This window comes from Dipodomys merriami, unplaced genomic scaffold, assembly GCF_024711535.1.
Source record: "Dipodomys merriami isolate MVZ:Mamm:240054 unplaced genomic scaffold, mDipMer1.0.p SCAF_821, whole genome shotgun sequence".
NCBI lineage: Eukaryota > Metazoa > Chordata > Mammalia > Rodentia > Heteromyidae > Dipodomys > Dipodomys merriami.
The window spans coordinates 242,079-265,117 of NW_027206426.1; the positions used below are offsets into that span (position 1 = coordinate 242,079).

At 39.9% G+C, this 23,039-nt stretch overlaps 1 long non-coding RNA gene across 3 annotated transcripts in view; it reads right to left on the reverse strand.

Annotated features, from left to right (window-relative positions):
• Positions 1 to 2,085: 2,085 nt before the first annotated feature.
• Positions 2,086 to 23,039, reverse strand: part of LOC138819892 (uncharacterized) — a 70,413-nt gene continuing 49,459 nt past the window's right edge. The window contains exons 2-6 of one of the 3 annotated variants that reach the window (XR_011369671.1): positions 13,015 to 13,215; positions 11,419 to 11,500; positions 9,290 to 9,478; positions 3,675 to 4,373; positions 2,086 to 3,388 (exon numbers count right to left, since the gene is read on the reverse strand). This is a non-coding gene — a long non-coding RNA (uncharacterized lncRNA). Of the gene's footprint in view, positions 4,374 to 9,289; positions 9,479 to 11,418; positions 11,501 to 13,014; positions 13,216 to 23,039 lie in introns of all 3 variants that reach the window. The other 2 variants (XR_011369669.1, XR_011369670.1) reach the window with 2 other exon arrangements.

Below are 23,039 nucleotides of genomic sequence, written 5' to 3' on the forward strand. Positions count from 1 at the left end.
TATATTGAACTAGAATGCTAAATGATGAATGACAGCACCAAAATTTATTTGTTGGCTTCTTTGTTTTGCGAAGTCCTTGGATTTGGACCTGGGGCCTGAGTGCTGTCCCTTAGTTTTTTCCTCAAGGCTAGTGGTCTACCAGCTGAATCACAGCTTCATGTCCATATTTTTGGTGTTTAATTGGAGATCAGTCTTACCAAATTTCCTTTGGGCTTGCTTCAAACCTGAATCTCAGATATCAGCCTCCTGAGTAACTAGGATTCCAGTTATGAGACACCAGAGACCCATATGTTTGACTACTTTGGTTCCAGTGGGTCACGTCAGATTTAAACTAAAATCATAACTTTTCTTCTTGTAACCTGCAGCATCCAATATATATCTAATTTATTTCTATCTTCATTTCTGATTTTTCTTTTCTTCATTGTACCCTTCCATTCTTATTTCACAAGCAAGCATGTCAGTGCTGTTTTCCTTTTCTGAAGCAAGTCAGGTCCATTTCCATCAATGGGGGATGTACTTACTGTTCTTACTGCCTGGAAAACCTGCTCCTAGGGCTGGGAAGGTGGCTCAGTGGTAGAGCACTTGCCTTGCATGCATGAGGCCCTGGGTTCAATTCCTCAGCACCACATGAGCAAAAAGAAAAAAGCTGGAAGTGGCGCTGTGGCTCAAGTGGTAGAGCCTTGAGCTGAAGAGCTGAGGGACAGCGCCCAGGCCCAGAGTTCAGGCCCCACGACCGGACCCAAAAAAAGAAATAAAGAAAGAAAACTTGCTCCTAGATAATTGCCTGGATGATGGCTCTCATATCAACTATCTCCTCTTTAGGGATGTCTCTCCCCATCCCCAATGTGAAGTTGTTGCCACAAAACCACCAATTTCGTGTCTCTGATTTACAGAAAGTATCATTATGATTTCTGGTTTTCTTTTCAGCATGAAATTGGTGAGGAGAGAGCCATATTCACTTCTGTTTCTCCAATACCTGTAATAGTGCCTAGTCCTTAGTGCTCAGGAGCCTTACATGGAGATTAGCCTTCTCCAGCTCAATTTATCCTAGCTTCTGGTCAGGACAGCTTCTCAAGCTGAAGTCTGGTGGCTAGTAATCATTCCCTCTTATTCTTTGTGCCATTTGGTGGTGTTGAGTCTACTTCAGGGAAAAATCAGTGTTTGACACTTATTTGCTGCTATGGCAAAGGTGACTGTGACATCATAGAAGTTATGGCTATTGTTTTGTAAAGCTGTGTGAGGACACCCAACCCCACACAATTTCCCCAATATATGTGTCTCCTTTGCTCAGGAGTGCATTCAACAATTCAGCAACCAAACTGTCACCCAGTTCCTGATACACTCAGAGTATGTTTCCATTTCCTTTTAAAAAGAAAAAAGAAAAATTAAAGACATGCCTTTGATGATTTTCATTGAATTACTAAAACAGAGTAAATTTATGTATTTGTAAATCTTTGCCCATCTCTCTTGAGCCCTTGCTATATTTCTATGTGTTTGCAGCTTGGGAAGGGAAATAAGGTTTAATTCAGTATTGTCAGATACTATAGTTCAGAAGGCTCTTTTTAGACCCTTTTGGAGGGAATGCCAACTTTCCATCTTATGTTCTACAGATGGCCATCTTGGTACAGGAACTGAATAGACTGTCATAACATAAGAGGCTTGTCCTGATTTCTACTGACTTTCCTCTGGGGTCAGGGAGTGTGATCCCACTGCATATGTGTCTCTTTGTTACACTGAAAGGCCCAGGCCTCCTCAGAAAATCTAAGGCCAAGGGGGTAAGAGAGATTAAAACTCAGAACCCAGCTTCCCATATCATTGGGATTACAGGATTGAGTCTCATGGCCTCAACTCATAGCTGCTTTTATATACATACTGTAGTCAGTTTCATTATATTCACTTCCTAGACAGATATATACAAATATATGTATGTAATTATTCATCTATTTTTAATCAATGTTATATCTAGAAATGCACAAATATATATTCATATAATTATAATCAAATTATATCCCTACTATCCCCAATAATATTTTACATTAATGTTTTGTGAAAAAAATACTAGACTAAAAATTTAAATGCCTTTGTAGTTTGAAAAATCATATTCAATCTTATATATTATATAATATACTATATATAACATAAAGAATATAACACATATTAACATATAACTAATTTAATTGTGGTTTCTTTTCTTCCTGATTTTGTGTTTTTTCATCTATGTAAACTTTCTTTCTTCTATTGATGATGGCTTTTACTTTCCAGTATACATATTTTCTATATATTTTGTCAAATATTTTCATTTGTCAAATATTTTATATTACTGGAGTCAAATTTTTCTTCCATATTTACCCAAAGCACAATGAAGATGTATACAGATTTAAACTCACTGTTGGAAGAGCATCCCACAGACCACTATAAGTATTGTGGCATTTGTCACAATTGACAGAATAGATTTTTAGGACATCTGATCTGCTATGTCCTAGACCTTTTGTAGCCACCTTATCACCCCATGCAGTCATGACCTGCTTCCTTGCCACTCCCTGTACATTTAACAGTTCCCATTATATGCAGTAGGCTGTCTTGTACAGCCCCCTGTCAATCTCTGTTCCCCCCCCCAGAACATGTATGCACGATGTTTCAGATTGTAGGTTTAAAAAGAAACATATTTAGGATTCATGAATTTTAGAATATATCAAAAACATTGACATTTTAATAAAGTTAGAAAAATAAATAGAATGAACCTTTTACAACAATCAGGACAAAAAGAAAAATAAAGATTTTCCCAGGAAGAGGGAAAGGAATCTCTAAATCTAGATTGGCCTCTAAGTTGCCTTCAGCAGAAATTCTGCCTCGGAGTCCTCAAAGGGATCTACTTCCTCATTAAAGACAGGATTTTCTTCCTGAGTCCAGAGAGGGACAGATTCTAATTTCTCAATTGGAAATTGGATCCCCTGCAGGAGGACAGATTGGTCTGGGTATTCTTTGAGGAAAGATTCCTTTTCTTCAACTGAATCTAGATTTTGGACCTCACTTATTGGTTTCACTGAACATAGACTGTGGTCATTTTCCATTAGCACACATTTACCCTGCACACCAAGAAGTGTTCTTTTTGACTGGTTTGGAGCTGATCTAGCTGGATTGTGAACATCAATGGAAGACATTCTGGATCGTCTTCTTCCTTGGTGCAGGTACACCTGCATCACATGTGGGATGTCCATAGGACTCAAAACCTGCTTGGGCCTTTCTACAAATTAAAAAAAAAAACTCTATGTTCACATGCTTTCTGGAGATTAGTGATGGCTTCTGATCTCCATCAGTCCCCATAGACTACATCACTGAAGGTTATTTATCTGTAGTTCTGCAGGAGCTGCTCTATGTTGATGCAAACCTGAGAATGGAAATAGGTACAAGATTCTTAGAGTAGACTCTAGAAGTTAAGGTGTGACTAAACTTCCATGAGGATCTAATGGGGGAAGCTGTAGAACTTGAGTTTGGACTGAACACTGATGGGAAGGTAGGGTATTTCTGAATGTATACTTCCAAGTTCTTTCAAAAAGAGAACATATTACCGGCAAAGAATATCCATAAAAGGACATTTTGCCAAGCTGGAGAGTACTAAGGGCTGTTGGCCAATCAGGCCCATCTCTAGAGACCCAGGTTCCATTCCTACTCACAAGCTCTGAGGCATTGAAACAAGGACTTCTTCCTCTTTTTCTTGGTCTCATGGGTCATGTGTTCCTCCAGCTGGTCCAGAAGAATATGTAAGTGGAAGAGCAGGTCTGAAGAGGGCATGTTGAGCTTGACATACTGTGTAAGTTCTTTTAGGGTGCAATGGTTCTTGGGTTCATAGAAATCATCAGGGTAGAAGTCCATCCACATAAGGAGGATGGAATAAACGATGCTGTGGGCAGTTTGGTGACAAGGAAAATGAAATTCCACCCTCCTCATCCTGAGCCTTGTACTAGAGCTTCTTTCTGCAGGACTTGCAGGTTGGGAAGTGGGAAGAGACTTCTGCAAGCAGGATGGTCCTCAAAATATCACTTCTAGAAATTTCTTAAATATAATTCTCTAAAATTCTCCCTGTGATAGGAAGAGAAAGTTGTTTCCCCACTGAATCTGACTTGCTATACACAGCCCTCCCTGTCTTCCATGAGAGTCCCAAACCACAACCACATCCACAACTGTGTAATCTGCTATGCACTGAAGTGCCAAGACTCAACCCCCTGGTGAAAATCACAACTTGTGTGCAAAGAAGAAAGTTGGCTTTGATTCGGAAACCTCAAAGATACCCAGTTTTCAAGGACAGAACTTCTTTTTGTGCCAACATCCACTTACTTCTTCACTTGTTCATTTTCCAATTATGGTAGTAGGATCTGTACCAATGGAAGGAGAGAAGGAAGTTAACTCTATGCTTCTCCTTTTCTGAACTAACAGGACACACATGGGACTGGCTAAGACCCACATGGTAATGTAAACATGACAGACAAAAAGTGGAGAAATGTTTACACAATTTCATGCAAATTCTGTGAGGATGCTTATATGCATCTGTCCAAATAAATGCACAATGACTCATGCCTCTAATTCTACTAATCACAGTTTGAACGCAGTCTAGTTTGTAAAATTCCAAAGACACTAATCTTCAATTAACCAGCCAAAGGCCAGAACTGGACCTGGGGCTCAAATGGTAGAGTGTTACAAATGGGACAGCACTCAAGCCCCCAATTCAAGTTTCAGTTGCATCCTTTCTTCTGTCTATATTCCTTCAAAGGCCTCCAAGATAGTGATTTTCTAGGTGAGGGTGGACGTTGGATGCCACGGGCTCATTCCTTTAATGCTGGTCTCTCAGCAAGCAAATTGCTAAGGCTCCACTAGCTTCTGAGGCAAATGAAATGCTCTGGCAGCCCAGTCCTAAGGAATTAGCCAGAGAGTGTACTTCTTCGTCTCTAGCCAAGCTCCTTGATCAGACTCCAGTGAAACAGTCTCAGAAAGGTGCCAAGTATACCAATACTCTGCCAGGGGGTCTCATCAACCCTGAGTTTGAAAGAGGAACACTCACTTTTTTTTGTTGGTTGTGGGGCTTGAACTCTGGGCTTGGGTGATATCCTTTAGCTCTTCAGTTAAAGGCTATCACTCACCCACTTGAGCCACAGTGCCACTTCCGGTTTTCTAGTGGTTTATTGGACATAAGAGTCTCATGGACTTTCCTGTCACGGCTGGCTTTGAACTACGGTCCTCAGATCTCAGCCTCCTGAGTAGCTAGGATTACAGGCATGATCCACTGGCACCTGGCTTAGGAACATTCACTTTTTAAACAGAATATCCAGCAACTGCTCCATTGTCCCCCACTCTCTATAGTGGTAGAGGAAGTTTCCAACATAGAAGGGATCACCTTTCTGGTAGTCAGGGACCAGGTCCATTACCAGCATTTCCAGCAAGCCTGAGTCCAGGATCCATATGTTATAAGGCACATTCAGGGTTTGGGCTGATTCATTGTCACACTGAGGTGGTAAAAAGAATGGATCTTTGAAATGTGAAAGTGGGAGTACCCTTCAAATTGAGTAATTGTAATAGAGTGGATTGAAAAGTACACAGTAAATATTTTCTCAGTATACACATATAAAAGCACACAAGAAGAAGTTTCTAATGTGGGCTGGATGAGATTAGATAGGTTTCCTGTTATAGTTATACTTGCCTGAGTTGCCTTATGATTCCCTTGGTTTCTTCTTATAAAAAAGGCCTGAGACATTGGATTCGTGATTTGGCACTGATCCAAAGTCTGCAGCATTGAGTGAGGCACTCATACCTCTCATGCCTGAGAGCTGAGTCTCTTGAACTTTGAAAACAACACAAGAACATCTTTCTTGTTCCTGCACCACAGGCCAAGTGAGCTGGCTTGAGCTGAATGTCAGTTACAGTTGCTTGGCTCTCATAGTTCTATATTCTATTCCATTGTGAGGTAGGTAGTGTCATTTCTCAGAGCCCAATGATCTAAGCTGTTTGGTCACATAAGACCATCCCAAAGACAAACTGGAGACTGAAATCTCCCCTCTCACATCACTATATCCACATGTGGACATTGTCAATTCCCAACATCCTCAGCTAAGCCTAGATACAGGCATGGTCTCAGCCTCAAGGAGCCCTTCCTAGGTCAGATCCAAGCCTTATTTGTCACTATTTCTTTCATAATGCACAAATCATTTCGGGTCTCATGGCCCTCTCAGCCTGTCATGTGCTTCTTGCATCTATTTTTGACATCTACTTCCTAGGACATTGTAAGGTTTTTGTTTCCTAATCTGTTTGCTCTTGATGCCCCTGTGTGCTGTCATCTGGAAAAAAGGCAAGTACTTAGAGGTGGGAAAATCAAACAAGTATTGAAAAACAAACATTACACATATAGTCAGACATTTTTACAAGTGTTCATTCTTGTAAGATAAAAGACTATTTTTGATAATTTTGTCATATTTTATGACAGAGGGGAAGGGGAGAAGGGAAGAGGTGCTGCATTGTCTTCTCATAATTCAATGATTATTATTTAAAAATACTATAGTTGAAGGAATGTACTATTTAAAGATAAAAGCTGTGCTCCTGTTCTTTTTATAAGCTAGTCATTTATAAAGTATTCCTCACTAAAGTCTTGTCATCTGTGTCCCATGAACTATCCTCCTCCTTCAAAATAATCAAGGAAAACCTTCACAAATAAGTGGACTGTTGTCCAACCCCTGGATAAGAATTTAAGGTACAACATTGCCTGCAATTTTGTTTGTGTACATGTGTGTGAGAGTGTGTGTGTATGTGGGTGAATGTGTGTCTGTGCATATGTGTGTTTTAGGGCTTGTTCTCAGGGGCTATATGACAATCCCGAGTGTTTTTCCCTTGCGTGTAGTGCCCTACCAATTGTGCTACAGTTTCACTGCAAGTTTTCTGTACTGAACTGGAGAGGAGAGACTCATAAAATTCCCTGTTCAGGCTGTCTGAAGTAAATCTCAGGTCTCAACCTCCTGTTAGCTAGAGTGATAATTATGTGCTTCCAGATCCTAGTAAGAAAGCATTGTTATTGGAGGCAGTGGGGTTGCAAGTTTCAGTCCACCTTCACCACACTCTATATTATTAAACAGCAACAATAAAACCCTATATCAAAATACAATAATAAGAGGTAATTAGAATAAAATTTAGTGATATAGTCTGCTGGCATCACTTTCAGGCACCCTTGGTCTTAATGTTTAGCATCACAAAACCAAACAAAATGAGATAATTACAGTAGACTCAACGAATTTTAATTCCATCTTAAAATAATTTCAAAACATTATAAGAAACAAGAAAGCATTCATACTTATAAGGAGAATGTAAAAAAGATAAAAGATGGCAGATTATGAAATGGAAAATTCTACACTGCAAGAAAATTATTGTCATGGTGAATATATGATGGTATTGTCACAGTGAATATATGATAATGTACTTCAGAGCAGCAATGGATAAATATATATTTACTACACATAGTCTAACTTGTCTCAATCTCTATAAACTTTCAATCTTCTAGTACACATCATCATTGTATTCATGTTTATGGTATATTCTAAAATAACTAGCACAGTCAGGAGGTTACCAAAATACATTAGCTTCAATGTTTTAGGAGATTAACCTGCTAATTGTATTGACTTCTATATATTAAACATGTAGTGTGTTATCATTGTACTCTCTAAGTATGTACAAACACTACTTCAAAGTGAAATTGAATACAACAAGGTTTTGAAGGCATATGCCTGTAAAGCTAGCTATTTGGGACATCAGTTCAAGACCAGTGTAGTTTTTTCTGCAATGCTCCCCAACCACTGGCTCTGCGTGATGGAATACATCTATCATCCCAGGTTCATTGGGAGCTGAGAGCTGGAGGATTTCAATTTCATGCCATAGGCAAGAACTTCCACATGGCTCCATCTCAACCAAAGAAGGTTCAACACTGGCTAGTACCTATCACCCCCACCTAGGTGAAAATAAAAATAAGAGCAATGTAGTATAAGAAACAAACAATATCAAAACATGCCAATATAAACCATCATGAACAACACACACCTAGTGTTTGTTTCTCATACCTGTAATCCTAACTATAGCTAGGATTATATATGTGAGCCAGAGGCACCAAGCATTTCATCATTTTAAAAATGACTATTGAAGCCAGGTGCCAGTGGCTCATTCCTGTAATCCCAGCTACTCAGGATGCTGAGATCTGAGGATCACAGTTCTAAGTCAGCTCAGGAAGAAAAAAACCCATAAGACTCTTACCTCCAATTAACAACTCAGAAGTCAGAAGTGTCTCTGTGGCTCAATTGGTAGAGTGCTAACTATGTTGAGCACAGAGTCTCACAGACAGTGCCCAGGCACTGAGTTCAAGCCCCACATCTGACAAAAAATAGATAAATAAACATTTAAATGTCTGAATTTTTTGTGAATTAAAATGATGGTGTTCATACGCAATTCTACAGACAACTACATATTTCATTATATTTGTGGTTAGAAAAAGTAGCAGCACTTGAATAATGGATATTTTTTCATAAACTAGGGCATACTGATCTCTAATTAGAGGAAATTGCTGGACTCATAGGTAGTATTTTTTGGTTGGTTTTTGTTTTGTTTATAGAACAGGATGAGAAACCTTATTTCTGCCAATGACCATTTGGATATGTATAACATCATCCACAGGCCATGCAGAATTAACAGTAAAGACATGACACAGTCAACTGGCAATAAACTTATTTGTCTTTATGCCATGTTCCCAATGATTTGTTTAGCTTATATGTCCCTATGGCCTACAGTTTCCTATTCCTGCCTTCCTCAAAATACAGCATGTTCCACCGATTCAGATTTGAGCCAAGCAATATGTAGTATTAGTGCCAAGAGTTAAGGAAAGTTGTAACACAAACAGGGAAGGATGAAACCAACACTTTAGTAGCTGGACACTGGGGACTCAGGCCTAGAATACTAGCTACTCAGGAGGCTGATGATCTCAGTTCAAAACCAGATGGAGTGAGAAAATCTCTGAGACTCTTCTCTCCAATTAACAACCAAAAAGCCATAAAAGGAGCTGGGGCTCCAGAGGTAAAGTAGCCTTGATTACAAAAAACTCAGGGGCAACACCCAATCCTGAGTTCAAGCTGAAGGTCAGGAACAAAAACAAAAACAATCAACAACAACAAAAAAAAAAAACAGAAACTGGGAAAAAGCTCAGGAAAGGATGGCATTGTCTACAAGACAAGTGTACACATTACATGAATTGTGAAATCACTGTACACACCTTAGTAACAATTACATTTTAAAAAGAATGTGAGAAATCCCAAAGCCATGGGGCCTTATGATGTGCATCTGCTTTCCAGAATTTCAGAGTCCCATCATCTAAGCTGGTAGCACACAGGTTGTACCTCAGGGTGATGAGAAAATAAGAAGCCAGAGATCCTTTCAGATTGTCCCACCAATTCTTCTATTACTGTAAGCAAAAAAAAAAAAAAAAAAAAAAAAAAAAAAAAAAACAAAGCAAATAAATTAGACTTTAAGGTTAAACTAAGCTGCTATTAAAGATTCCAGGCAGAATTATACGGTGCCTGCTTCAAGGCAAGAGTGAGGCCAAGCCCACAGCCTCCAGAGAGGCATGACTACCACTTGTCCAACACTGCTGTCCTCCCCGCCCCCAGAGTTTACCTACAAGTCCCAAGTCCCTGCCTTTCTTCTTGTAATTCTTCAGCCACTGGTTGTCTCATTTCTCATTGTCTGTTTAGGTGGGATTTGAGACTCCTTCCTCTCCTCACCCAGCCACCAGACCCCAGGGGCCAAACTCTGCACCTCACAGACACTCCCCAGAACCCAGCTGCCTTTGCAGTTGCTGCTTCCTGAGCCACTGGGCTACTGCCTCCTTCCTCCCTTCACCAGCCTCTGCCAGGGCCTCCCATCCTCTCCCTACCACCACCACCCCCAATCCCAGCTTGGCCTCCCCCGTGGCCACCCCTCCTCTCCACAAATCTCCCAGCCCCAACCCCAGCAGGATCACTGCTCTGGGGATACAACTGTGGGCCAGGCCCAGCAGAATCAAAGGTGCCACAGTGTGCAGCTGGCTGAGAACTGGAGACAGCATAGGTCTCTGATCAGTGTCTTTCACTTCACTTACACAATTATTAATTGTATTGATTTGGTATTTAAGTTTAGATTTCATAACTTCTTATTAAGCCTTTGCAGAAGAGCTGGTAGAAATATAGTCCCCAAATTCGGATTGTCTCTAGTTTAATTCTTTTGAGATTCAGAGATGTTTAAGTAGTTATAACAATCATGAACTCTCATTTTCATAGCAGATGCTATTCAGAAAATAATTGCTTATGCATCTGTTATCAATTATTTACAAGACTTGAAACTTTTAAAGTTTCAAATATTACAGGAAGATCTTTGATTCATGTTGAATGGAGGTGAGTAGGTTGAGCTGTTGCATACATTCTTGTGTGTGTGTGTGTGTGTGTGTGTGTGTGTGTGTGTGTGTGTGTGTGTGTGTGTGTGAGTGAGTGTTTCTGTGTGTGTGTAGGGGGGTGTATGTGTATCATTGAAATCAAGGATAAGGATGTTGAGCCCTGGTCTGAACTTGTTTCCTTTTTCTGAGATATACATTATGGTGTTTCTTTGTTGGTGGTAGGCTCTGATTGCTTGCCTTTGCCTGATGCTCACATTCCAGCTGAATTTTTCAATTAAAGCTTCTTATTTAGTATTCAGCATATAGGTCTCTGATGTTGCTTTGTCTTTAGTCTGCCATCTAGGATCTTCTTTTCCTCTTTAAAAATTTACATTCAATATAAATTTTACCTCCTGACTGATTTTCCCTTTAATTTGCATTTTGAAAAAAGTATTATAAGAACTTTGATCTCTGTATTCATGAAGAAAAACCATTTTGAATTCTCTGTTTAATGTAACAACACCTGGACACATTTGTTAACACCAAGATCTTAAAATTTATTTTGTAGTTTTAGTTTAAAATGCCTCCTCCATGTTTACAGCATGAGGAGACAAACAATTTCTGGTAACAATGATAACAGTTTTATTCATTAAAAAATCAGATAATTCATAATTTTGAATATGTATAGTGGCAAATAAACACATTTGGTAAATAGATTTGCTTGATAGATCCGTGCACAAAAATACCACTCCTAAGGGCTGAAAAGGTGGATCAGTGGTAGACAGCTTATCTTGAATGCACGAGACCCTGGGTTTGATTCTGCAGCACCACCTAAGCAGAAAAGCTAGAAGAGGTACTGAGGCTCAAGTGGTAGAGCACTAGTCTTGAGCTGAAGGGCTGAAGGACAGCGACCAGGCCCAGAGTTCACCACCAAAAACAAATTAAATAAATAAATAAAACTCATATCAAGTACATTAATTTCAAACGTTGATTACCATTTTAGTTAGGGGCAGGGTGCCAAGATATAGCAGACTTCTGTTGCAAAGCTTTAAGAAGGATTTCAACACCTGACAAGTACTAAAGACAAGAAGGAAAAAAATTAGCTCTGCCAACAACATATAGAATCACCACTCAAAGAGAAACCAGTACTAAGATGAAATGCTTTTCATAAAATTTCTTAAGAGATTCTGGCTCTATATTAATTATCATATAAGTTAACCTTCAAAATCTCCATCGATGGGCCTTAAGGGCACCTACAAAAACTGGAGGAGAGAATCATCAACCCAGATTTTTAATTTTGTAAATTAGGTAATGAGTTCATTTCTGGTTTGACAATCTCATCCCTTCCTTTGCTCTCTGTCTCTGATTTTCCCTCCTGTCCCTGTCCACAGTGGTATAGTTCATTGTGAACATAATATCGACAGAGTACAACTGAAACCAACCCAGCTTGACATATCCATTACATGTTTATCTGCAGTTAATCAGAAGAAATTGAGAATTGTGTGTTTCAACTGGTAGAGCTAGAACACCACCAGACTTCAATTGGAAACCTAAAGGACAGCGTCAATATTGTGATTTTTAAGAACCAATGCTGTCCCATACATAATCTCAGACTCCACACACACACACACACACACACACACACACACACACACACACACACACACACACACACACACACACACACACATCTTAAAATAGATGTTAGTACTGAAATCCAAATAGTTTTTTTTTATTTTTATAAGTTTTATTTTTAGCTTTAATGAGGTTTGACTTGATAGTTTCTACTAATGAGCCACAACTTAGAACTTTGTTATAATTTTACCCTGTCTGTATTCAGAGAAACATTCTCTGAATTTCTCCATTTCCAGTTTGGTCCAGTTTCTTCTTTTGAGACTCAGTCTCTTAGACTTTTCTGTCTTGCATTGTCTGTAAGTTCATTGATCCAGTAGATCTCAGCCATCCTAATACCTGGACAGAACCTGCCTTGGGAAAAGTGTTCTAAGCTCACCATGCAATGGAGGCTGTTAGTACTCACCCATTATCATTTTTTCTTCAGAAATGAGAAATTGGGGGCTGGGAAGGTGGCTCAGTGGTAGAGTGCTTGCCTTGCAGAAATGAGAGATTGTTAGGTCCAGGAATTCAGGGGAAGCACTCACTGTGTGCTATTTCATACTTTTTTGGGGAAGGGCACGGTCCGGTCCTGGGGCCTGAACTCTGGGCCTGGGCGCTGTCCCTCAGCTCTTCAACTCAAGGCTCGTACTCTACCACTTGAGCCACAGCGCCACTTCCTGCTTTTTTCTTTTTGCTTATGTGGTGCTGAGTAATTGAACCCAGGGCCTCATGCATGCAAGGCAAGCGCTCTACCACTGAGCCATCTTCCCAGCCTGATTTCATACTTTTTTTATTTAATGGCAGCTTCCACCTATTGTCTACTTTAAGCATTGTGTGAAGAGAAAGATTGCCCCTAAGAGACAGAAGTACTGTACTAACTGTTGCTCTCAAAACACAGGAGGAGGGAAAGAAGTTCTGAAGGAGCCATGTAGCCTAGAAACTGAGTTCTTAGAAACTCAAACTGCCTTTTATCTTACCTTCAACATAGAAAGTCAGAGATTGCAGTGGCTTGTAAGCTCCATTTATATTCCTGTGCAGGGGCTCCCTTCCCCTTTGCCCTTCTGACTGTTTACATCAGTGGCAGGTGTGAAGATGTAACAAGAACACCTAAAGTTTGGGCCTGGGATTAAAAACTCCATTTTGTGATTATAAACATTCCACCACTTCCTGAATTGAATCTGAGGGGCAGAAGAAAGTTAGGTTAGGAATTCGTATAATTACTTCTAAGTTTGCTATCTAAAATCATCCCTTCCTACCCCTCAGAATCCTATTTCCCAACTGTGTAGACACCCTTACACTCTGTTCTCCTGAAGCATTTGAGTGTGGGCCATCATCTGCTTCTTATGTGTACTGCTTTTCAAATGGAGAGTTTCTCCTAGGCTCAAAATGATTTCATTGATGAGGACACTGTGCAATAAGCTAAACTGGGTTTGTTCATGTGTTCATACCCGAGGGAGAACTAGTAAGGGCTAAGTAGTAGTCAGGGCTCACTTGCTGCCAGTGGTATTGCTCTGAGGAATTACTGTCAATGTTGCCCACAGTACCTAGTCCAAGGCCTCTCAGAAAGGCTACAGACCCAAACTTCTTGAGTCTCTGTGTGAGCTAATCATCATTGGCCAACTATGTTCCATGGTTTGTGAGACATTCACTTCTGTGAGCATATGCATATGAGGGCCCAAGAATAGACTTACCTAGAAGGAAGATCCTAGAATGCTAAACTTCTACTAGGACAATGGAAACCCATGGTTTGGCATGCTTAATGTTTTTGAAAGACCCCAGACTCCTGGGATACTTTCGTCAACGGGAGGGCGCCCCAGAAACTCAGACTCCAGGCCGGGAGATGCAATAAGCAAGAGGAGTTTATTTGACGTTTGCACAAACGGACTCTCTGTCCCGAGCAGACAGGGAGCCCCGAGAAGTGGTTACAAGCCCTTTTTTAAAGGCAAAAACCACAAGATTAACGCATAACACAAAGCATCCCATGATTGGTTCATTTAAAGGTCATCATATACGCCAACAATCACTTTGCCACGTGGGAAATTTTGTAAAATGACTGGCCCATGGTTGGTTTAAGGGGGGTTTACATGGTTACAGGCCTATGATTGGTTGACATTTGGCTTAGCTTGTGGTCTTGCCAGGTGGTCGTTATCTCAAGGTCCTGTCTGGGGAATTTCTAAATGGGAACTGAGGAACACGTACTGTCTGTTCTTTATCTACGACCACTGACCTTGTCCTGGGGCCGACATCTGGTCCCTGAAACTTGTTAACTCATTTTTGGGAAGGGAAGGGTCAGTGCCAGCATAAGCAAGTTTACATAAGCAGAATCAGCAGTTAGCAAATTAGCAAATTGTAAAATGGACTCAGCCCTAATTTTTCTAATTCTTCAGTTTTAACCTGTGCACTGAACTAACAGGAGAAAGTGGCACACTAAGAAACTTGCCAATTTTGCCAAATAAAGAACTATGGTGAAGGTCAGAGAAAGGACATTGATTTCATGGTAGTCATGACAAGACAACAACTTAGCATACCTTCAGAATACTAATCCATACTCACCTACTTTTTTTGTTTTTGTTTTTGTTTTTTTGTCGGTCGTGGGGCTTGAACTCTGGGCCTGGGCGCTCTCCCTCAGCTCTTCAGCTCAAGGAGAGCGCTCTACCACTTGAGCTACAGTGCCACTTCCAGTTTTCCGGTGATTTATTGGAGATAGGAGTCTCATGGTCTCTCCTGCCCAGGCTGGCTTTGAACCGCGATCCTCAGATCTCAGCCTCCTGAGTAGCTAGGATTACAGGCGTGGGCCACCAGTGCCCGGCTCTCACCTACTGTTTTATTTACCCATGTCATTAAGTCTGAGTTGTATGTAGGAGTCTTCAGGGCCTTCAGAACAGGAAGATCTAGGCGAGAGCCTAAGATTGGTCTGCCATTTTGGACATAACATAACTAGTCAGATGGAAGCCCTTAGTAGTGTCCTATAAATATGTGCATTCATCCTACTACATTTGATAAGTATCCCCTCACAAAATTATCTTTCGTTAGGTCACTTTCTGACATAGCAGCTGTCTGGTAGCTCCATTGTGACTTCACTTTATTCTGCTGAGCCAGAAATGGAGAAGGAAAGACTGACCACAACACAATTGCATCTTTCTCAATGAGCAGTGAATGGCATGGGAGTATTTAAGATGCTTCCCATGTTCTCAGTGAGCTAGTACCACCTTGGATTCCAACTCAAATCTTGATAAACAGATACAGAAGTTACATATAGCTTGTTGTGCCAGATTCACAGCTACAGAGGTAAATGAGAAAGTGGAAGGCCTTGGTGTGATATGAAGCAGAATTCAAAGGATGTGGGGATGAAGTGAGCTACCTGGAGGGAAAAGGAGAGGCAGCTGAAGCTGAAGCTGAAGAGCACCTAGAGAGAGAAGATAGAGCAAGTTTGAGGCCACCTGGACATCAAAGTAACCCATCTGAGGTACAAGAGTCTGGCTGTCCACAGCCACAGAGAGAAGTTGGAAGAGCCACAGCAAGTGCTCTTTCCCATTGCTAGGGAGCTCCCAGAATGCCAGAGTAAGAATTGGTAGCTTCCCAGAGCACTGCTGCTGAGCACATCTCAGATCCCTTGCTATCATAATTGACATTGGAGAGGAGCAGCAAGAGCTGTATGAGGTGATTGCAGCTCACTATGTGGAGCCTGTTCTGCAGGATTGTGGAGTGTGGTCTCTCAGGATGCTTAGAGCAAAGATCCTATAACTGGTGTCAAAGAATGCAATCTACTTGGAGTAGACATTTATAGATGGCACGTGCCTGAACACAACAAGCTGATAATAGCTGCTAGAGGTAGTTTCCCTAAAGATCTAACAGCCAAAACTGGAGAGGCAAACCCAGAGCTCTGCACCACATCAGTCCACCATGAAAATTGCTTCTACCATAGTACTGGCTACCCAGTTTGCACACTCATGACCTTTTTACCCTGATTGTGCCCCACAATCCCTCACAACTTTTGCTCTTTCACTTTGTCTATGCTTCCTTGTCCCTGCTAAACAGTTCTGGATGCCTGTATTAGCTAGCCCAACCCCTGCAAAGCTGTAGCTGCTACCCAATTTCCTGACACTGCAACTCAGCAATTACAGTCACAGTTACCCTTTCCCTGGTATCCTAGTCTCTACTACTCTTTTCTGCTACCCATAATTCATAACACCATGGTTCCAGCTACCTGATCCCTGACACCCCTCTCTCTGATACCCCATTCCCAAACAAAGGGTAGATTGGGCACAGACAGTCGACTTGGGTACTCCTCTTGCAGGCACATTGGGCCAAGTTATTCCTCAGGTATTTAACATGAGGGACTAACTGGTGGTGGAAAGAAAAGAGGTTACTCAGAGGTCACTAAAATCCAAGGACATCACTTATAACTTCTTGCTAGGAAAAGAAGGCTCTAAGGTGAAAGAAAATTTTACAAAGAATATTGATGAAGATGCAAAAGGTTTAGCTTAGTGTCTTCTACTAGTGGTCTGAATTATTTTTGACATATATATGTAACTACTTTGCATTTTAAAAATTATATGAAAATGCACATTTATGTGGTACTTATATTAATTTATGGAATAGTTGTATAAGATCACGTTAATGATATTCAAGATTTTATGCTCTATGATATGCTCAAGAGGCTGCCTTTGGAAATATAAATAAATATAAATTGAGCTCTCTAACAACAAATGAAATCTCATTGTCAAATACTACAAGGAGATTATGGATGCTAGTACCAAAATGAAAGCTGTAACAATAAAACTGAATAAAGCTGCAAGATTGAAGGGAGGGAGTCAGTGGTAAGGGCAATTATAAAAGAGAAATTCTTCACCATGGAATCGTGGAAGGATAGAATGTGTTTGTTGAATTACTAGCTTTTAAAACCATCTTAGAAAGCAAAACATTGGTTTTTATTATTGCTATTTGGAACCTCTTTAACGAATGGTTTAACAAAAATTTATCAAAACAACTTTGAAAATTCAATGATGTGAATTATCAGATTAACATTATACTCAAAGTTGCCTTCACATGCAGGCAGGCTGCATTCCTTTTCTATAAAATTAATGGACTAAGCTTCCTTTTAAATGGTTGGACAGTCCATGACACTTGTTCCAAAACAAGAAAAGATACTGGAGAGAAAAAAAAAAGAGGAAGGAGATTCAAGATTGCTGAAATTAGCATATTTCCCATTTAGACTTTAATGGGATTTTTCTACAAAGAATAAGATTTTCATCTTACCATAATAATGTCAAAATTGATGTGCTATAGGATAACTTCTAAATGTAATATTTAATGCTGTTGGATTACTTGAAGAGAAAGGTTTATAGAAAACTTTAAATTTCAGAAAAACTGTAATGTTCCAATAAACACGTAGAAGAAATATAATTTAAAAATTCGCTGCTTAAAGCAAACCCTGGCAGGAAAGTCTGAGAGATGATTGTCTAGAAACAGGAAGTGGCACTGTGGCTCAAGCGGTCAGGGCTCTCCTTGATCTGAAGAAAGTAGGGATATGTTGACACCCAGGTCCTGAGTTCAAACCTCATGACTGACAAGAAGAAATTTTAAAGAATTAAAGCATTAGGCCTGGGAAGGAGACTCAGTGGTAGAGTGTTTGTCTTGCATGCATGAGGTCCTGGGTTCAATTCCTCAGCACCACACAAGCAGAAAAAAGTGGAAATGGCACTATGGCTCAAGTGATAGAGCACTAGCCTTGAGCTGAACATATCAGGATCAGCACCCAGACCCAGAGTTCAGGCCCCCCTACCACCACCAACAACAACAACAAATTAAAGCATCCAACAACCTGAAGATGTTGTCCAGAATAATGAATGGGGCATTATCTGTTTACATGACTTAGTGACTTAAAACCTAGTTTACCAGGGGAGGTGGTGGGCAATTTGTGTGTTTTCTAAAACCTGCAAAATTATTTTGTATTTTCCCAAGGAGGGAGAAAGGAGGGGATGGGGGGAGGAGGGGAGGTGTTTGGTGACTTTGCCTTTTGGTTCAGTGATTTTTCTGGGGACAAATTCAGAGAAATACTGCTTGCAATCCTAGTTGCATGGGGAATGAAGAAGCCAGGCCCTGGAAGTGGTTTTGTCCTGTCCTTGGCCTGGTTCCAACAATCAATGGATAATTCAAGTCCACTTCAGGACCAAGATGCCTTGAAGACTACTGATCCACTGGACAGGCAGACCTAACCACAGCCAAAAAAGGCAAAAAATGCAATGCCGAGGGCAGCATTGGAAATCTACACCAGGCAGAGATTTTTTTATATTTTTTATTGTAAAATTACTGCACAGAGGGTTTACAGTTACATGAGTAGGGTAATGAGTTCATTTCCTATCGAGCATTGTTACCTCCTCCTTTGTTTTTCCCCTAGCCCTTCCCTCCCCACCTCCCCAACTCCTCCCTTCTTGACCCCTGCCCGAAACTGTAAATTCATTTTTGACACAGTGTCCTCTACATCTCATCATCACAATAGGTCAACCTGCATCCCCATTTAAGCATTCTGCTATATCCCTTCCACTCCCCAAATTACAAAAATGTATATACAAAATGCAGAACACTTGATCAAATACAGTGAAAACAGGGATTATACCATGGGGGGGGATGAACCTACAAAAGAATCACATAGTACATTATATTAAAAACAAAAGCAAGAAAGAAAAAACCACTATGTCTCTGACTTGGGGTACATTTTGCTTAACATCATTGTATATGGTCATATGTACATAGCCTTTGATCTTCTCTGCTTGTCCTAGACATGTACTAGTCCTTGCAAACAAGGGAAATCATGGACCTATGTTTCTTTGGGCCTGGCTTACTTCACTTAATTTAATTTTTACCAAGCCTTTCCATTTCCTAACAAATGGGGTAATGGCATTCTTTCTAATGGAGGCATAGAATTCCATTGTGTGTGTATGTCTATATCTATATACGTATATATAGATATATATCACATTTTCTTGATCCATTCATCTACTGAGGAGCATCAGAGTTGATTCCATATCATAGCTATGGTGACTAATTCTGCAAAAAACATGGTTGCGCTGGCAGCTTTGGTATGACCTTGTTTGTGATCATTTGGGTAAATGCCCTAAAGTGAGATTGCTGGATCATAGGGGAGCTCTACACGGATTCTTTTGAACAACTTCCATACTGCTTTCCAAAGTGGTTAAACAAGTTTACAATCCCACCAACAATGCAGTAGGGTTCCCTTTTAACCACATCCCCTCCAACATCTGTTGTTATTACATTTCTTGATTATTGCCATTCTAACTAGAGTGAGGTGCAATCTCAATGTTGTATTGATTTGCATTTCTTTTATGGCCAGAAAAGTTGAGCATTTCTTTATGTGTCTGATGGCCATTTTTATTTCCTCTTCAGAGAAGTCTCTCTTTAAGTCTTTAGCCCACTTAGTTATTGAGCAGTTGTTTGTTTGAAGATTTATTGTTGGGGGATTTTTTTTGAGTCCTAAGTATATTTTAGATATAAGACCTTGTGTCGAGAAGATCTTCTCCCAGTATGTGAGCTTTCTATTGATCTTGCTAGCTATGACCTTTGCCTTGCAGAAGATCTGATGTTTCATGCAATCCCATTTGTCCAAACTTCCTTTGATTTCTTTTGTTTCTGGCTCTCTATTAAGAAAATTTCTGTCTGTGCTAAAAAAAAAACCCCTAGATTTATTCCTATTCCTTCATGTAATGTTTTCTTGGTGTCTTCTTTTATTTTGAGGTCTTTGATCCATTCAGAGTTGATTCTCATGCAGGGTGACATATACAGAATCTAGCTTTAGTTTTCTACAGGTGTTTAACCAATTTTTTCCACACCATTTACTCAAAAGGCTGTCTGTCTTCCATTCTGTTTTTTTAGCTCCCTTGTGAAAGAGCAAGTGGCTATAGGTCAGTGGATTCATTTCTGAGCCTTCAGTCTTATTCCACTGGTCCTCAGGTCCATTCTTGTGTCAGTACCAAGCTGTTCTTTTACTATGGCTTTTTAGTAGAGTTTGAAATTTGGAATTGATATTGTTCCAGTACTGTTCTTTCTGTTAAGGATTGAGAAACCTACAGCCAGTATTATACTTAATGGTGAAAAGTTACAGCCATTTCTTATAAATACAGGAGTGAGATTAAAAATGTCTACTCTCTCCACTCCTCTTCAACTTAATATTAGAATGCTAGCTGGGGCAGTAAGACAAGATGCAAACTGAAAGGGGATCCAAATAGAGAAAGATGAAGTAAAACTCTCCCTCTTTGCAGATGACATGATCTTGTATTTAAAGAACTCCATGACTCCACTCCCAAGTTACTTGAGCTGATCAGAAATTTTTGGCAAACTAGCAGAGTATAAAATTAACCCTCGGAAACCAATGACTTTCCTGTATTCCAATAACAATAAGGGTATGGCTGAAATTAGGAAAGCAACCCCTTTTTAATAGCCGCACAAAAAAATAAAATACCTAGGAGTTAACTTAAGAGGTGAAGGACCTCTGTGATGGAAACTTTAAAAACCTTAAAAAGAAAAAGAAAGCAGAACTAAGGAAGTGGGAAACCTCCCATGCTCATGAATTGGGAGGATTAACATCATGAAAATGGCAATACTGCCAAAAGCTATATCCAAATTCAATGTGATACCTATCAATATCCCAATCTCACTCTTAAATGAAATAGAAGAAGCAATCCAAAAATTATTATGGAAGAATAAAAGACCCCGAATAAAACAGTCCAAAAATTCATATGGAACAACAAAAGACCTAGAATAGCCAAAACAATTCTAGGGGATAAAGACAATATGGGAGGGCTATCCATGCCGAACTTCAAACTCTACTACAGAGCTATAATAACAAAGACAGCATGGTACTGGCACAAAAACAGACCCGAAGACCAATGGAACAGAATAGAAGATCCAGAAATAAATCCACAGGCCTACAGCCAGCTGATATTCGACAAAGGAGCCAAAGACATACAATGGAAGAAACACAGCCTCTTCAACCGCTGGTACTGGGAAAACTGGGCAGCCACATGCAGAAAACTAAAAGTGGACCCCAGCCTATCACCATGCACCAACATCAACTCAAAATGGATTAAAGACCTTAACATTAAACCTGAATCTCTGAAACTACTGCAGGACAGAGTAGGAGAGACACTTGAACTAATAGGCACAGGAAGGAACTTCCTGAACAGAGTCCCAGGGTCACAACAAATTGGAGAGAGACTCGACAAATGGGACTACCTTAAAATAAAAAGCTTCTGCACAGATAAAGCTATTGCAACCAAGCTAGAAAGACAACCAACTAATTGGGAAAAAATATTTACCAGCAATATATCAGACAAGGGGTTAACATCCTGTATATACAGGGAACTCAAGAAACTAATCCCTCCCAAACCCAACAAACCAATTACTAAATGGGCAAGGGAACTAAAGAGGGACTTCTCAAATGAAGAAATAAAAATGGCAAAGAAACACATGAGGAAATGTTCATCATCCCTGGTGGTGAAGGAAATGCAAATAAAGACAACCCTGAGATACCACCTTACCCCAGTCAGAATGTCCCACATCCACAAATCAGCCAATGACAAATGCTGGAGGGGATGTGGAGAACGAGGAACGCTATTACACTGCTGGTGGGAATGTACACTCATACAACCACTTTGGAAAGCAGTCTGGAGGGTCCTTAGAAAGCTAAAGATTGACCTCCCTTACGACCCAGTCATACCACTTCTAGGCATCTACCCTGAACAACAGGAACCAATATACAAAGACACATGTACCTCCATGTTTATTGCAGCACTGTTCCCAATAGCTAGGATATGGAAACAACCTAGATGCCCCACCACAGATGAATGGATCCAAAAATTGTGGTATCTATACACAATGGAATATTATGCAGCCATTAGAAATGACAAAATAATGGCATTTGCAGGGAAATGGATGGAGCTAGAAGGAATCATGTTGAGCGAGGTAAGCCAAGAACGAAGAGACAAACAGTACATGGTCTCCCTGATAAGTGGATGATAAATCCAAAATGTTAGGTGATATGACAAAACTAACAGGACTTAAGAAACAAAGAACTCCCACTCATCTGGTTGAACCACTACTAAATATCCCCATGCTGCTGATCACATATATGGTATATAACATATGAGCACCATTATATATTACAGACTGTGATAGACAATTTGCTCCAGGAAAGTTAGAATGAACTTGTGACGTTAAATGAGCATCATTATTCCACAATACTGTGAATTTCCGGAAATTAAGTAATCACTTAATCACGATCAAAAAAAAAAAAAAAAAAAGAACCTTGGGGAAGGGAGGGAGGGAGGGGATGGTAGGGGGAAAACAATGGAGGGGGTAACAATGTTCAAGAGGAAGTGGAAGTGTACTCATTACCTCACTCATGTAACTGTAACCCTCTGTATAGTATCTCTACAATAAAAAAAATTAAAAAAAAAAAAAGACCCCGAATAGCACAGAGGGTTTTTTGTGATTCTTATTTTGTATTACCATTTTGATTCTACAAAGTCATCTATGGATTTTAACTTCCTTCCCTCCCTTTGGATAAATAACCCTGCCTCTAGCTCCCAAAACACTTATATCTTAGATCTGAAAAATTGTTCCTAGATAGTGAATTACTTAATTGTATTTTGAACGTATAAAACATGCATATAAAAATAGCACATTTTGATCTCATGATAAAAGAGCCTTTTCCCCTCTCAAATTTATTTCCTGAAATGCAGTTTTAGAGAGAATCTGTTTTCAGTTTTAGATGAAAGGCTTATAGGAAACTGTGTTCATATTCTGGCTCCTCTTCCTGCACCTCAAAACCTAAAACACAAATTTTACAACCCATTTACAAGAAACAACACAAAAACCAAACACTGAGAATGCTCAGATGCAGAACGTTTTACAAAACCCAGAATATAACTTTGCTGTCTGAGGGAGAGGCTCTCTGAATAAATTAACAAACAAACCCAAAAGA